Source organism: Solanum pennellii, chromosome 10, assembly GCF_001406875.1.
Source record: "Solanum pennellii chromosome 10, SPENNV200".
NCBI lineage: Eukaryota > Viridiplantae > Streptophyta > Magnoliopsida > Solanales > Solanaceae > Solanum > Solanum pennellii.
The window spans coordinates 58929750-58945140 of record NC_028646.1 but is presented as its reverse complement, the minus strand read 5'-3'; the positions used below and the strand labels follow the sequence as shown (position 1 = coordinate 58945140).

General features: G+C 36.6%; 1 pseudogene; it reads left to right on the top strand.

Moving 5' to 3' along the window:
- Positions 1–3625: 3625 nt before the first annotated feature.
- On the top strand, positions 3626–14888 carry LOC107031822 (annotated as a pseudogene).
- The last annotated feature ends 503 nt before the right edge of the window (positions 14889–15391 follow it).

Below are 15391 nucleotides of genomic sequence, written 5' to 3'. Positions count from 1 at the left end.
TCGTCATTATCTCATTTTGATCCACGCTCCCCTGTGTGTGAACAAGAGGTCCAGAAGATCATCCATTTGCAAAACATAGCAAATCAAATGCCAGACGCATTTACTGATTCAAAAAGGATAACAAAGTCACATATTCCTGCAGTAAATGTGCCTATCCGAATCGACGTCCCAAAAGGACCATCTACAAGTGTCATAGCTTCTGAATCACAAATACGCCTGAAGCGTGGTAGACCATTGGGTTCAAAAGATAAGAATCCTAGAAAAAGAAGTACAAAAAATGACACTACAAAAGAATTTCACGAAGAAATTCAAGATCTGATTAATCCTGATATTCCTGAAGAAATCAGTGAACCCGAGACTCAAGTAAATGAAGAACTCTCAATAAGTTCTTCTACAGGTGATGGGATAAGTTTAGATCGATCAAAAATCATAGTGGATAATGTTTTCGCATATGATGTTGCACTTAACATTATGCAAGGAAATGAGGATCTTGAACCTCTATCCGTCGAAGAATGTCGACAAAGACATGATTGGCCAAAATGGAAAGAAGCAATTGAATCAGAATTGAATTCACTTGCTAAGCGTGAGGTTTTTGGACCAGTAGTCCAAACGCCTAGTGATGTTAAACCAATTGGCTATAAATGGGTCTTTGTACGAAAAAGAAATGAGAGAAATGAGATTGTAAGATACAAGGCACGCCTTGTTGCACAAGGATTCTCTCAACGACCTGGTGTCGACTATGAAGAAACATATTCACCTGTTATGGATGCAATAACTTTTCGATATCTCATCGGTTTAGCTGTACATGAAAATCTTGAAATTCGTCTAATGGATGTGGTTACAGCTTACCTTTACGGTTCACTTGATAATGAAATTTATATGAAAGTTCCAGAAGGACTTAAAATGCCTGAAGCATGTAGTTCAAAATCTCGGGAAATATATTCAATCAGATTACAAAAGTCATTATATGGCTTAAAACAATCAGGGCGCATGTGGTATAATCGCCTCAGTGAGTACTTGATAAAACAAGGTTATATAAACGATGTCATTTGTCCTTGTATATTTATTAAGAAAACAACATTGGGATTTGTTATTCTTGCTGTTTATGTTGATGACATTAATCTCATTGGAACTCCAGAAGAGGTTCAAAAGGCAATTGAATATCTAAAGGAAGAATTTGAGATGAAAGACCTTGGAAAGACAAAAATTTGTCTTGGACTACAAATAGAATATTTAGTAGACGGGGTCTTCATCCATCAATCTGCCTATACTGAGAAAATCTTGAAACGATTTTACATGGACAAAGCACATCCATTAAGTACTCCAATGGTTGTCCGATCACTTGAAGTGAGTAAGGATCCATTCCGACCTCAAGAAGAGAATGAGGAACCTCTTGGTCCAGAAGTACCTTATCTTAGTGCAATTGGGGCACTTATGTATCTTGCTAATGCTACGAGACCTGACATAGCATTTTCTGTTAATTTATTAGCAAGATATAGTTCTTCCCCTACACGAAGACATTGGAAAGGAGTTAAACATATATTGCGATATCTAAGGGGAACTAGTGATATGGGTCTGTTTTATACTAACAAAGATAGTGCAGATCTTGTTGGTCATGCAGATGCAGGTTATTTATCTGACCCACATAAAGCTCGATCACAAACAGGCTATCTGTTCACATACGGAGGTACTGCTATATCATGGCGATCTACGAAGCAGTCTATTGTCGCTACTTCTTCAAATCATGCTGAGATAATAGCCATTCATGAAGCAAGTAGAGAATGTGTATGGTTAAGATCAGTAATACATTCTATCAAAGAAAGATGTGGTTTGAAGTGTGACGTCAAGATACCCACAATACTCTTTGAAGACAATGCTGCATGCATAGCTCAATTAAAAGGAGGCTTTATAAAAGGAGATAGAACGAAACACATTTCACCAAAATTATTCTTCACACATGATCTCCAGAAGAATGGTGATATTGATGTGCGACAAATTCGTTCGAGTGATAATCCAGCAGATTTATTTACTAAATCTTTACCGGCCTCAACTCTTGAGAAGATGGTTCACAAAATTGGAATGCGGAAACTTAACCATCTGAATCGTGGTTTTTATCAGGGGGAGTAAAATACGCACTGTACTCTTTTTTCCTTAATCTAGGTTTTGTCCCATTGGGTTTTCCTAGAAAGGTTTTTAATGAGGCAGCAAATAATGCGTATCAAAAGATATGTGTACTCTTTTTCCTTCACTAGAATTTTTTCCCACAAGGTTTTTTTCTAGTAAGGTTTTAACGAGGCACAATATCTATGGACATCCAAGGGGGAGTGTTATAAATCCATTAAATAAGTGGATAGTCCATAAAGTTAGTACATGAACAACCATTCATATTCACTAGGTTACATGAACCTTTTTGGATAAGAATGAATCTATTTATTATGATACTTAATATGGTGACCTTTGGAGTGATTTCTCACTCTATAAATAGGGTTGTTCATTCACTATTGTAATATATACATATGAAACTTATATATACTTGAATAAGAAGAAAATCTTCTCCTACATCTATTTCTCTTGTCTTCTTCTTATAATCTTGATTTTACAACAAAAATATTATTCTAAATTCGGAAAAGGATAAAAAATATCCTTGAATTATTTGAAATAGCTTAAATATACCCTTGAACTATATTTTGGCTCAAATATACCCTTCCCGTCAAACTATAGGATCAAAAATACTCTTCTCATTAACAGAATCTGTTAAATGGTACTTGAATGCCATGTGGATGCCACATGACACGCCACATAAGCCAATAGAGTTCCACTCATGCCACATTGACTAATAAACTTACCCCTTATTTCCCCAAATTTTCTCCATTTCCCTCGAAATTTAGAAATGATTTCACTAAGAACATAGAACCCCTTTCCCTCATTTTTCCATTTTCTTAGAAACGATTTTGCAGCTAAGTTTTAAATAAATAATGTTTTAATTCTCTTTCTTAATTCTAACCCCTCCTAAGCTTCTTTCTTAATTCTTATTTTGGTCTGTGTCATAACAGTAACCACTCAATCCATCCATGAACAACTTCAATAAAAATGACTTTCTTTCAAATGGAATTGGAATGAAACAAAGTAAATCAACAAAGTAGTGCCTTGATCCAAGCAGTATTTCTGGTGCCTTGTACCATAGTTTCACCACCTGAAACAATGAAGTCAGTTGTTGGAAGTAAAAAAAAACAAGCTCAAAAGGGTCAACGATATGCTAGAAATGGAGTAATGAGAGAAGGGGTTCTATGTTCTCCTGTGAAAACGATTTTAAATTCTAAGGAAAATGGAGAAAATTGGGGAAAATTAAAGGTAAGCTTCTTAGTCTACGTGCCATGAGTGAAACTCTATAGGCTTATCCACACGGCATCCAAGTGGTGTTTAACAGATTCTGTTAATGAGAATGATATTTTTGACCCTATAGTTTGACGAAAAGAGTATATTTGAGGCGAAATATAATTCGAATATATTTAAGCTATTTTGGATAGTTCAAGGGTATTTTTAACCCTTTTCTATTCTAAATTTAGTTGATAACGCTGAGATTTTTTACTCTTACACCGAACCACCGAATCAAAATCTAAATAAAATAAAATTAATTTAATTTGATTTGATTTTTCGATATCTTTGCTCACCACTTTCGCCATGTAGCTTAATTTTGTTTTGGCTGTATATCCTATCTGCTTTGGCAAATCTGAATGAAAAATGAGTGCAAATCTGGTGTCGTCTCTTGACAGATTGGTGGTTCCTTTGCTCCGAAATTCAATCATCTTGCGGTACTCCCTTTTTCTCCATCTCCTTTCCTATACACGATTTGCTATGTTAAGTGTTAATCAATATTGTCTTTCCACTTCAATCTCAACAATTCAAGAGTTTTTCTTCTTCTGATGATTCAGGGCTCTATGAATGCCATCCCTTCTGCTTAACTATTCTAGTTTTATATTCAAAAACTAATGGATATAGTTCATGTAGTACACCCTAATTAGTTTGGGATGAGGATTTTACTGGGTTCTTCATTGAAATTGGGGGTGGCAAAATCAAACCCAACCGCCTAACCCGTTTAAGTAATAGCCCCATTGAGTGGATATGTAAAACCAAATTTACTCATTAGAAATCTTATCAAAAATCTTTATAATTTGATAGGTTATATATAGTCATAATAATAAAGAAAAAACTAATTTTATTAGGTACTAAAATATTTTTAAAAACAAATAGAAATTGTTAAACCTATAAACAATTTGGTCTGGTTGGGTCTTAACCTGCTCTATGACCCGTTTTGATCCAAACAAATTTGGGTTGGGTTGAGTCTTGATCCATTATGACTCATCCAAATTTGACCCAACCCGTCGAATTGCCACCCTTGATTGAAATTATTTCCTAACTAGTTTTTGGTTGAGTAGTTGATTGTTGGTTCAATATCCTTCACTTCTCATACAACGAAAAAATGGTTTGATAATCCTTTATAAACAAATTAAAGAATTTCAACTAAGGGGACACTATGTAGGATCGACTAAGGGGTTTGAAAAATAAAAATATAGTGTTTGTGATTTGAACTTGGAATCTCAAGATAAATTTTGAACCCCTCAAGTCTAAGTTAACCTCTATTTTATGTCTAGGGAAATCAAAATCTATAAAAAATACATAACAGTAAATATTAAAAAATACCTTATGATATAGTGTAATTCATTGCTGTGGGGGTTAGGATGAACCCCTTTGCTACACTCTAGATCCGCTCCTGCATATAGCTGAACTTAACTGCTGTATGGTTGAAAATTTTTCTGTTTTGTATAACAGGAATGGATATAGAAGATTCACATAGTCAACCAACTAGTTTGGGATTGTGGCATCATAGTTGCTTCTTGATCAAAGATTCTTCAACTTCTATGGAATGAAATGGATATAGAGGATTTATATAGCTAACTCTAACTACTTTGAGATTAAGATAGTGGATTGATTGAAAACACTTCAGTTTTTGAATTTTTATAGACTCAGTTACCATCATCAATTTTTTTCTTCTTATAGACTCGATGTGGACTTCATATAGCGACCTTAACAAGTTTGGTATTGAGGTGTAGCTGATCCCGTATCCAAATATATTTAGCTTAAGATGAGGTGTTCTTCAGTTATTAGAGCATAATGAATATATCATATAGTTGATATTTACTAGCTTGGGGTTAAGGCTCAAATCTTACGGAGAAGTATGCATATAGACGATTCTTATAGCTGAACTAGTTTGGATCAATGCGTACTTGAGTGTTGATTGAAAGTTTTTCAATTTTTGTAGAGTGGGGAATATATATAAAGGGTTCATATAGCCAACCTTAACTAGTTTGGGATGGAAGAGTAGTCGATTGCTGATTGAAAATAATCTGTTTTTCAATGAGTGAAATGGATACTGGGGATCGTAACTAGTTTGGGATTTGGGTGTACTTGATTGAACATTCTATTAATTTTACATACTGATAAATTGACATTCTACTACTTGGGTAGAGGAGAATGGTAGAGGATTCATATAGCCGATCCTAACTAGTTTGAGATTGAGTAATAGTCATTGTTCATTGAAAGTTCTTCAGTATTTTATCCTTTCTTGACTTGCACATTATGATTTATCAATACTTCTTCTCAACTTGTAATATTTTTTTTGCTTCGATGGGTTGTTACAAAGTGAAAAAAGAAATACAGAAAACAAAAGAGCCAGTCTATAAGCTGTTCTAAAATTTTCACTCAACAACAAACCCAGTGTAAACACACAATTGGGGCCTGGAAATTTGCACTCCTCAAATCTATATTTTTATGTTTCATTGATCATGTTTGCGTGTTTACACACAGTTGGGATCATTGATCATGTTTGCATGTTTACATTTTCCATTTCTAAAAAAAAAGTGTTCGCATGTTTACATTTTCCATATTTTTTTAAAAAAGGAAGTGTTTGCATGTTTAAGAACTAGTTTAGACTTAGATAAGGTTTATTGTTAGGAAACTAGTACTTTTTTTCCTTAAAATTAATATCCCCACATCACAAAAGAAGCATGGTAGAACTCAATTGATATCGAAGCAGAATGCTTACTTTTGGGGAATCACTGTTCTAAGAATTTCCATCTTTTTAAAATTATGTTTGGTAATTCAAGAATTTTTTGGTTTGCATTAATGTTTTGTTGAGTGTTTACTTGGTTACTCAGCCACCATGTGTAAACAAATTTTGAAATGATCTGACCTGTTATTTGGAGGACTCTGTTTTCTAATTATCACCGTTATTCATTACCGAATATCTCTAGATCTGCCAAACCTATCCCATTATATGTATATAGATGTGGAACTATGCAATGCAAGAAGAGTGCTGAAGTGGGGCAGATGGGCTGAATGGTGATGTGAGGTTTTTTCTTCTTAAGAATGATGGACTTCAAACTAGTATTAGTAACATGTTCTGTTTATGCGCTGAGTGCTTTGCTTTTGGATTCTTATTTTAAGGGTGAGTTTTCACTAATCACTATAGCACAAAGTGGTTGCTCAAAAATCTGTAAGAACAGAGTGAATTTAGACTCTGTTAGCATTCAGAGAGTCCATAGTGTCTGATTCATATGTAATTTTCAAGTTACACAAAAACTTAAAGGGTTAAAGACATCTGATTTCAAGCATAACAAGCATTTTTGCTTTTTTTTCCTTTCTTCAAAGCGTCTATGATTTGATGTGTACAATTCTCTACCTGAACTGTCCAACAGATGCACATGGGTACTGCTTTTTCCACATTGTTTTAACCTGCTTTTTTGTCCTTTCCCTACTTAGTATAATCTTTTCGGTGTGTTTGGCATGGTTCATTGCGAAATGATTATGAAATAAGACCTCATCTGCCAGTCCTTGTTGTAATGTACAAAGAGATGATTAGGGATCTCTGGAGCTTTTGCACACCTGTGGCATCTATTTTGGAAAAACCTCTCAATAAATTACCTTGTGTTAAACAAGCCTCTCAGTGACTTATAAGAAGTATATAAATCCTCTTTAGTCGCTTATTTTTTCTTTCTATGCATCGTTTAAACTTTTTCATGTATCTTACAACAGGATTTATCATATGATACATGATTCACAAGATGGTTATCTTGATACATATCCCATACTCTACCATGGTGCTGTCATGTATATCTCTTGTTTCTCTCGTATTTACAGCCACAACTTTGCTTAAGTGAAAATGTTAAGCTTTTATTTTGAATAGTGGAGATCGTTTTCCACTGTGTTTCTAATCATAAAAAAGGCTACCTTGCCAAATTGGTTGCAGGCATACATCATGTAAAATTTAACTTTTTATTCACATAAAGTGAAAAATTATGAATTTGGTCTCCCTAATTAGCATCTAAAGTTCTAAACTAATGTTGTCAACTGTTTGGAGTTGATTGCTGCTGGGCTTGCATATATTGGTTTTTATTGGAACTGTTAGAAAATACTTCTGCTTTCATGGGTTTCGTGTATTGATTCAGTTATCTATGGAAAAACTTGGAATAGGTTCTAGTTGTTTGTAACTAGTTTTGTTGGCCATCTACAGGAAGCCAAGGACCATAGAAACTGTAATTGGATAATGACAGCACATCCTGCTACATCATCTTCTGGATTATCCTCAGAATCGTCCGAACAAATTGAGAAGCCCAAGGAAAGTAGAAATATGAAAGGAACAGTATCCCTCTCCCCGCAAGTCCCAGATGCTACACAGGGACCTGTGGCAATTTTTTGGGATATAGAGAACTGTCCGGTTCCTAGTAATGTACGGCCTGAGGATGTGGCTGGCAACGTCAGAATGGCTCTGCAGGTCCATCCTGTAATCAAGGGAGTGGTCACTATGTTTTCTGCCTATGGAGATTTTAATGCTTTCCCCAGGCGATTAAGAGAGGGCTGTCAGAGGACTGGTGTTAAACTCATAGATGTCCCTAATGGAAGGAAGGATGCAGCCGATAAGGCAATCTTGGTTGACATGTTTGTTTTTGCTCTTGACAATCCTCAACCATCATCCATTATGCTAATTTCAGGAGATGTTGATTTTTCTCCTGCCCTTCACATTCTTGGTCAACGAGGATACAATGTAATTCTTGTCATTCCTGCTAGAGTGAGTGTTTCATCTGCTTTATGTAGTGCAGGGAGCTTTGTCTGGGATTGGCCAAGTGTGGCCCGAGGTGAAGGCCTTTTCCCCCCTGTGAAGGCCTTAATTCCTCCTCGTGGAGGTGTGGCAGACGTTTCTGGGATGCTAATGGGTTGCCAGATGTATGAGAATTCAGATAAACAGAATGAAGAAGAAGCTACAGTGTGTAGAGGCCTCTCTCGAAGCAATTATAATGCATGGAATTTCTCAATAATATCAGAGTCTCTAGCTGAATATAACGGCATTTTAATGTCTTTGCCATGTCATCCTGGGGGTATGCCGTCTCACAGTCTTCCATCTGGTTTAACTGAGGTTCCAGCTGTAGGTCCATCTTTATTTGGCCAGAGTGATGTAACGTCGGTTCCACCTGGGGATATAAATGGTTTGAAGGGACAGCTGGTGAAGTTGCTTGAATTATTTGGAGGTTGCTTGCCTCTTACACATATCCCCGTAGAGTACCAGAAATTTTATGGGAACCTGCTTTATACTTCAGAATATGGGGCTTGTAAATTTATGGATCTTCTGAAGAAGATGGCTGATGCTATATCTGTTGAGGGAAAAGGCCAAAGAAAGTTTGCTTACCTCCGTAACGGAAGAGCGGGACCAAGTACTTCTCCCTTGATTGTGGCAAAAAAGGATAGAAAAGGAAAAAGAATGCAATTAGTGAATGCTGATATTGTGACTACACCCGAATCTTCAGATGAGTTCTCAGATGATGAAAGATTAGTTATAGAACATGGGGGGCGTAAGAAATCTGATACAGCTGCATTAGTTGAACAAGCCTCCAAAGGTTCAAGTATGAGATTCAAGAGATCCTTGTGAGCTACTTTTGTCGGATTCTTCTTAGTAATTTTGAGGCAATATATAAACTGCGGTACAAGAGGCCTTTGGACTATGAGAGCTTTGGAGTGACAGAACTTGAGCAGCTGCTCGAAAAGGTGAAAGATGTAGTGGTTATGCAAGAGGAGCCAGTCAGCAAGAGAAGGTTTCTGGTTGCTGTTGAGGGGTAGAGATGCTGCTCATTCCTTTTTGTTGACAATTTACCATGTAAAGTTGAATTTCTGACTGTTGTTGGTGGCGAGAAGAGTTGATCCTTTACCATTACTTGACGACTTACTGTCTAAACTTGCCTAGAATTCTTCAATTGAGGTATGCATTGTTGCGACTCTGCTTGTCCTGTTTCTTGTTTCTCCCGAGCAGGGGGGGAGAAACACTGATTTTTTTTGTCTTTCTCAGCTTATATGATAATGTCAGAAGGTCCGCTGTAATGTGAAGTGGCTTTAACTGATGAACCATAATGGGGGGTAGAGGAGCTGCTCATTCCGTTTTGTTGACAATTTACCATGTAAAAGTGAAGTTTTCTGACTGTTGTTGGTGGCTAGAAGAGTTGATCCTTTACCATTACTTGACGATTTACTGTCTAAACTTGCCTAGAATTCTTTAATTGAGGTAAGCATCGTTGCGACTCTATGCTTGTCCTGTTTCTTGTTTCTCCCGAGCAGGGGGGGAGAAAGACTGATTTTTGTCTGTCTCAGCTCATATGATAATGTCAGAAGGTCCGCTGTAATGTGAAGTGGCTTTAACTGATGAACCATAATGGGAGATCTTCCTGTACATTTACGGCTTACATGCAGTTACTGTTTGCATCTGAATACATGTTAGAATTATTCTACCATAGTGTTACCAAATAGTAAAGATGTGATATTAGAAGTTATTTGAGTTACTCTCAATCTTCGTATCTATAGATTAAAAAATTGTTAAGTATCATTCACTTATTCAAGAATTATAAGGGTCAACAATGTTAAAAAAAGTTTTTAACACATTATTTGTGTAAGATCTATTAGATGAGCCCCGAGTATTGGGCGTTCTTAAGGCGTATAGTCAGGCGCTTAGGGCATAAGTCTTACAGAACTAAGCCCCACACTTGAGTCTCGGAGCGTCTTGCTAGAGCCCCGCCCAAGGGCGAGCCCCGAGGCGAGTACCAACAGAGTTTTTTAAAACACTGGATCAGAAGAAGAAAATATTGGCTTGAACACAATGGCCGATATAGCTTGCCTATAGTGGAAGCTATTCAAGTCTTTCCCAAGATCACAGAGGTCAGGTTGAAGTGTGTGATCATCTCAGCTAAAACTTAAAGCAAAGCTATAAGAGGGAGCACATTCTTTTTACTTAATTATATCTTCAACAAGCCTTTTTACGTGCGGGCCTGGTTCTTTTTCATGAGCCAAAGACATGAAAATTTCTCTTGCTTTTGGGCTTATGTTGCTCTGACTCTTCACTTTTGGTGCTGCACTCGTGTTGACACAATATTGGTGTGGGTTGGGATCCGTGCACAATCTGGTCAGCCGATTTTGGGTATTGACCAAAAATCGATGAAGAAATTTCGTACAGTTTTTCTTTTCTGTAATCAAAACAAAAGCTAAATGAAATTGAAGACAATGGAACATCTTGTATATAGAAATTTCCGTCACTCCTTTTTCCTTTAATCTCATTAGAGGATTCTTTTCTTGATCAATTTTTTCTCCTCAATATCTTATAATTTAGGTTTTGTAACTCTATTTTTTAGATATTTGAATTATTTTTAGCCGAATCCCCGCACTCATATCCATATTTGGATCCGTGTCTCCAAAATCTCAAAAAGTTTTAGATCATGAAGGATCTGACCTCTAGATCTGCACTCATATTGGACACCTGCACCTGAGTCTCAGCAACATAGCTTTTGGGTGGCGGAAGGGAGATAACGTCAGAATCCCAAAAGATGGAATTGGTAAAACCTCATAAATGTTTTGGTGTGCGGGAGAGAAGGGTGCAAATTAAGGTTTGAATTTGGAATAAGGTAACATTGACGGATATAAGGTACCGCTGGATGTCAAGTGAGATGCACTGATATCTGTTTTGCACTCTTGGATAACCTAAGAATACACACTTAAGAGCACAGGGGCTAACTTGTCTTTGGTGAAGTTATGGACATAGCCTCCAAAAGACATAAGGTGGGACTTAGAGAGAAAAACTAAGTTGAGTGAGGAAACAAACTAGGGTATGAGACTTGACTCTGAGTTGCAGAGGAAGGCATAAGATTAATAAAATAACAATATTTGCGAACTGCATTCCTCCATTCCTCAAATTGCAATGGAACATGTATAAGTAGGGTGTGAATAGTCTCAATGAGACGCCTATTTTTCCTCTCGAATAAAGTGAACTAGGATGTCCCAATCTGCAAACAACTCACATTCTAAAGTAGACAAGTGAGACAAATAAGATACCATTTTCTGAAGCTTTAATGAACTAGGATGTCCCAATCATCTATGTAATAGACCTAGTGAAGCAATAACATGATTAGCTATGTACAGAAGGCACACTTTCGACAATTTAGGAAGGCTGAGGTAATAAAATTCATGTCATCATGCTTGGAAACAATGATTCGCCCCGTACTACCTTCATGTATATAACAATTGTGTTTTTGTGGACAGTCACTGAGCAGTTAAGTGTTTGGGATAATGAAATATGAGACTACATGAAGAACTAAATTTAAAGTTAAAGTAGGAGCTAGGCTAACTTTACCTATTTCGTTGCCATAATTTGAGATGTATTGGTCGAAGTGACTATCAGAGGAGATGAGATTGAAACATAGTTGGTAAAAGATACTTATTACTAAAAATGTGATTATAACTTAGAAACACGTCAATTAGTGACCCAAGGAGTAAGAGTAGGAGATTGGGAGACACAAGCCATTCTATTACCTATATGGACGAAGTAAGCTATCTAGGAAGAATATGTTTTAGGTTATTGTACGAAAGGAATCCAACATGATCAGGAAAAGAGACCATCTGATCATTTGAAGTGTTGGATCTCATCTTCTTGCACCCAAATCTTCTGAAGGTTCGTGAAACTACGCCAAGTCTATCAGAAAACTCGATTGGAAAAAGGTGAATCGTATTGTACCTCAAAAAATGGAATTTACCATAGGAATGTACTGAACTCTGAAGTTGTAGTCAACTTGATTAGTGCTGAATCTGTGGCAGAGTCGTAGAAATGAGTCTGTTCAATGAAGATATGGTTGGAAAATCTTGATTTAAGTCTGTTCCACATTGGAGAAGATCCCAATCATCTCTGTTACTTGTCGGAGAAACATTTGGTCATCTAAACATGGTGAAACTTCTTGGATGTTTACGGGACGGGAGGACGTTCCACAATCATAGATGTCTCGTATAAAATGACTAGAGAAGATGACACATGTAGACGCGTGCAAGAACATGTGTTGGATGGTAGTGCCTCCATTTTAATTTATTTGAACTTATTTAGCGCTTGGGCCTTTGTCCTCTCATCATGTTAAATGGCACACTTGAATCTGTTATTGATTCATATCTGTTTCTTCCTTTGCAACAATTGACCAGAAAAATGAAAGAATTGGTGAGCCAAGAGTAATGTGTTACCAGCTTGCCTTGATCAGGATCTATTCAGAATAGAATCAAACCCTTCTGTCAAGAGTTATAAGTAGTAAGGGAAAGAGAAACAAGATCGTTCGACTGATTCTTTAGAAATTCCTGCTAAACTTTGTAACTACAGTATCAGCTCACACTTGATGAGGCTATTCTTTACTGTATTTGGATTAGGCTTTCCTCTTAGTAGTACACCATAAGGTCTTGCCCTAACCTTGATAGAGTAATGAGAAAGGGGAGAAGTCAAATTAATTAGAAATCTTGTCGGGGCATATCCAACCATTTTTCCATTTTACTGTTTTTTTCTCTTCATTTTACAGTTCAATATCTTAATTTATGACTACTATGATAAGACTGTAGACATTTCACCTCTGAGCTAGGTAAGTTAGCCCTCGACGGGGAAAGCCGTTGCATGGTGGCCTAGTGTAGGCAGATCTGATATACTCAAAGGATGAGCTCTATTGTATTTTATTACTATGTGAAATACTTGGTAGTTTCTTCTAGAGGCTACTTCCTTGTCTCATCTGATTATCTTTTCTATTATTGCTGTTCCAGCCTCAGGCACAGGCTCTGGATCATAGATGTCTGTCCAGTTAATAACTCCTCAATGGAGTCAGCGATCGCAGGCCAGTTTTGTATCGGTAAAATTACTCATTGCTTTTTTTAATTTGATTTTAGTTTGAATGCATATTGGAGATGAAGTAGGCGTGGTTACCATGCTTCTGCTGAAGGTGTAATGTGAATAATAGTCTATGTTACATGGACTCAACTTTGGGTACATAACGATATGGATATGTAAAGTTTTTGGCATGAAGTAACTATCGGCTATACCAATGTTGCTTACATTTGAAACCAGCACGTCGAGGCAATGAGGACCATATAACATAAAATATAGCTAACTTTAGACCATCTAAACTTGTTTTATATACGAGGTTAGAGGGTCTATCTGCAATCCATACCTAATAAGTTTAGAAGATCTGAACTAACTTTAAGTGCATGTGCACCAGTTATGAAGTGGAAATATGGTTGTATGAATATTTACAACATTAGAAATGTGCAACCACCTTAACATGACCTAGTTGGATATCAGTAATCCCAACTTAAGTAGTCATAAATCCCATATGATTTCTCATGGAATTCCAACAAGCTTCTTGGTAGGATTACTTTTTCCAGTGTAAAATCAGAGTCTAGTTTTTATCCCGTAGTATCTGGCATATAAGCTAGACAGAATTGGGCTAGTCTTGCCTGCTGTGCAGATATGTACTGTAAAGAATGTGCAAAACGATAGTCTTCTAATTAGTCTTAGGCTTCAGAAAGGACAATTATTATTGAGGAGCATCTATCTAGTTTTTCACACGATTATGGGCTTCAGACGGATTATCTTTCTAGTTTATTGTGGTAACCTGGAGCTCCCTTCTTACTTCATATGAAACCTTTGCTCTCTTGCTCACCGATTACGGTGACACTTTTCTTGCCAAGAATATGTTGCATCTCGCTCATGGACTATCACTTGTCAGGTGAATTTTCAGACAACCATTCATTGATGCGCTCGACTATCTTTCCTTGTACTCTTCTCTATCCCCTCGTCCTTGGAAGGTAAATGCGAGAATCTGTAACTTCTCTTGTTTACACATGCATGGCACTTCGATGCTGCTTCATCAGACTGGTATTTACTTGGATGAGATTTGGTTTCCCGCATTTGATATTTGCAGCACTCATTGGGAAGATGCTCAGGATGTAATGATGGTTTCCTCATCATCTCATCAATTATGAAAAGAGAAAGAGAGAGATCAATGATCCAAAAGGATTTGTTGATTGTTGTATTCTTACTAGATCTTGAAATCTATCCTCGAGCATTATATCAAGTCAGTTCGCAGAGCTGGATCGCTGTTGAAATGCTGTTTATGTGACGGGGGACTCGTGGAGGTGCTTCTTTGGTATTGTCAGCAATCTCTTTATTGCAGATACTGAAATTGAAATTTATTCTGTGTAACTGGTGCAATTATTTACCTCAACTATCAGGCTACAACATGATATTTGAGGGTCTAGAATATCCAATCTTTCTGGTTCAATTCCTGGTTTGAATATCAGATTAAGGATATCTTTTTTTAGCACTAAGACTCAAATCTGAAAGAATGTTCACCGTGAGAATGAAGAATAAAGGAACACAAGTTGGTGTAATTTGATGTTGTATCACTTGTCCTTATTATATATTGTATCAATTGTTATTATAAAATAAAAGATTATGTATTAAATCAAAAGAACAATGAGAGAGACAAAGAATAGTAGTAGTAGTAGTCCATATTATTTTCTTCTTAACCATTGGCTATTTATGGGCCCTATACGTGAAGCAGATTATGACATTCACAAGCCATTTATTTTCTGCACAAGTCATCCACATTCCTTCCATGACAATCCCACAAACCATTAACACTCCCAACATGGCAATTCCACAAACTATCTATACACCTATAGCGGTTATTCGCAATTTCAAACACTCTCTCTTTGATGCTCATATCTTGCTTAATAATATCCCTCATTAAAATTTAACTAGAGAGGGAAAAACATTTAGAAAGAGTACATATATCTTTAAATATGCATTTGCTTTTTGCTTCATTAAAAATATTGCTAGGAAAATTTAGTAGGACAACATCTAGACAAATGAAAAAAAAGTGCAATACGTATTTACCCTCTTCCCCCCTGATAAAGACCAAAATTTAATTGATGAAGTCTTCACATTCCAATCTTGTGTACCATCTTTTCAAGAGTTGAAGTTGACAAAGATTTGGTGAAC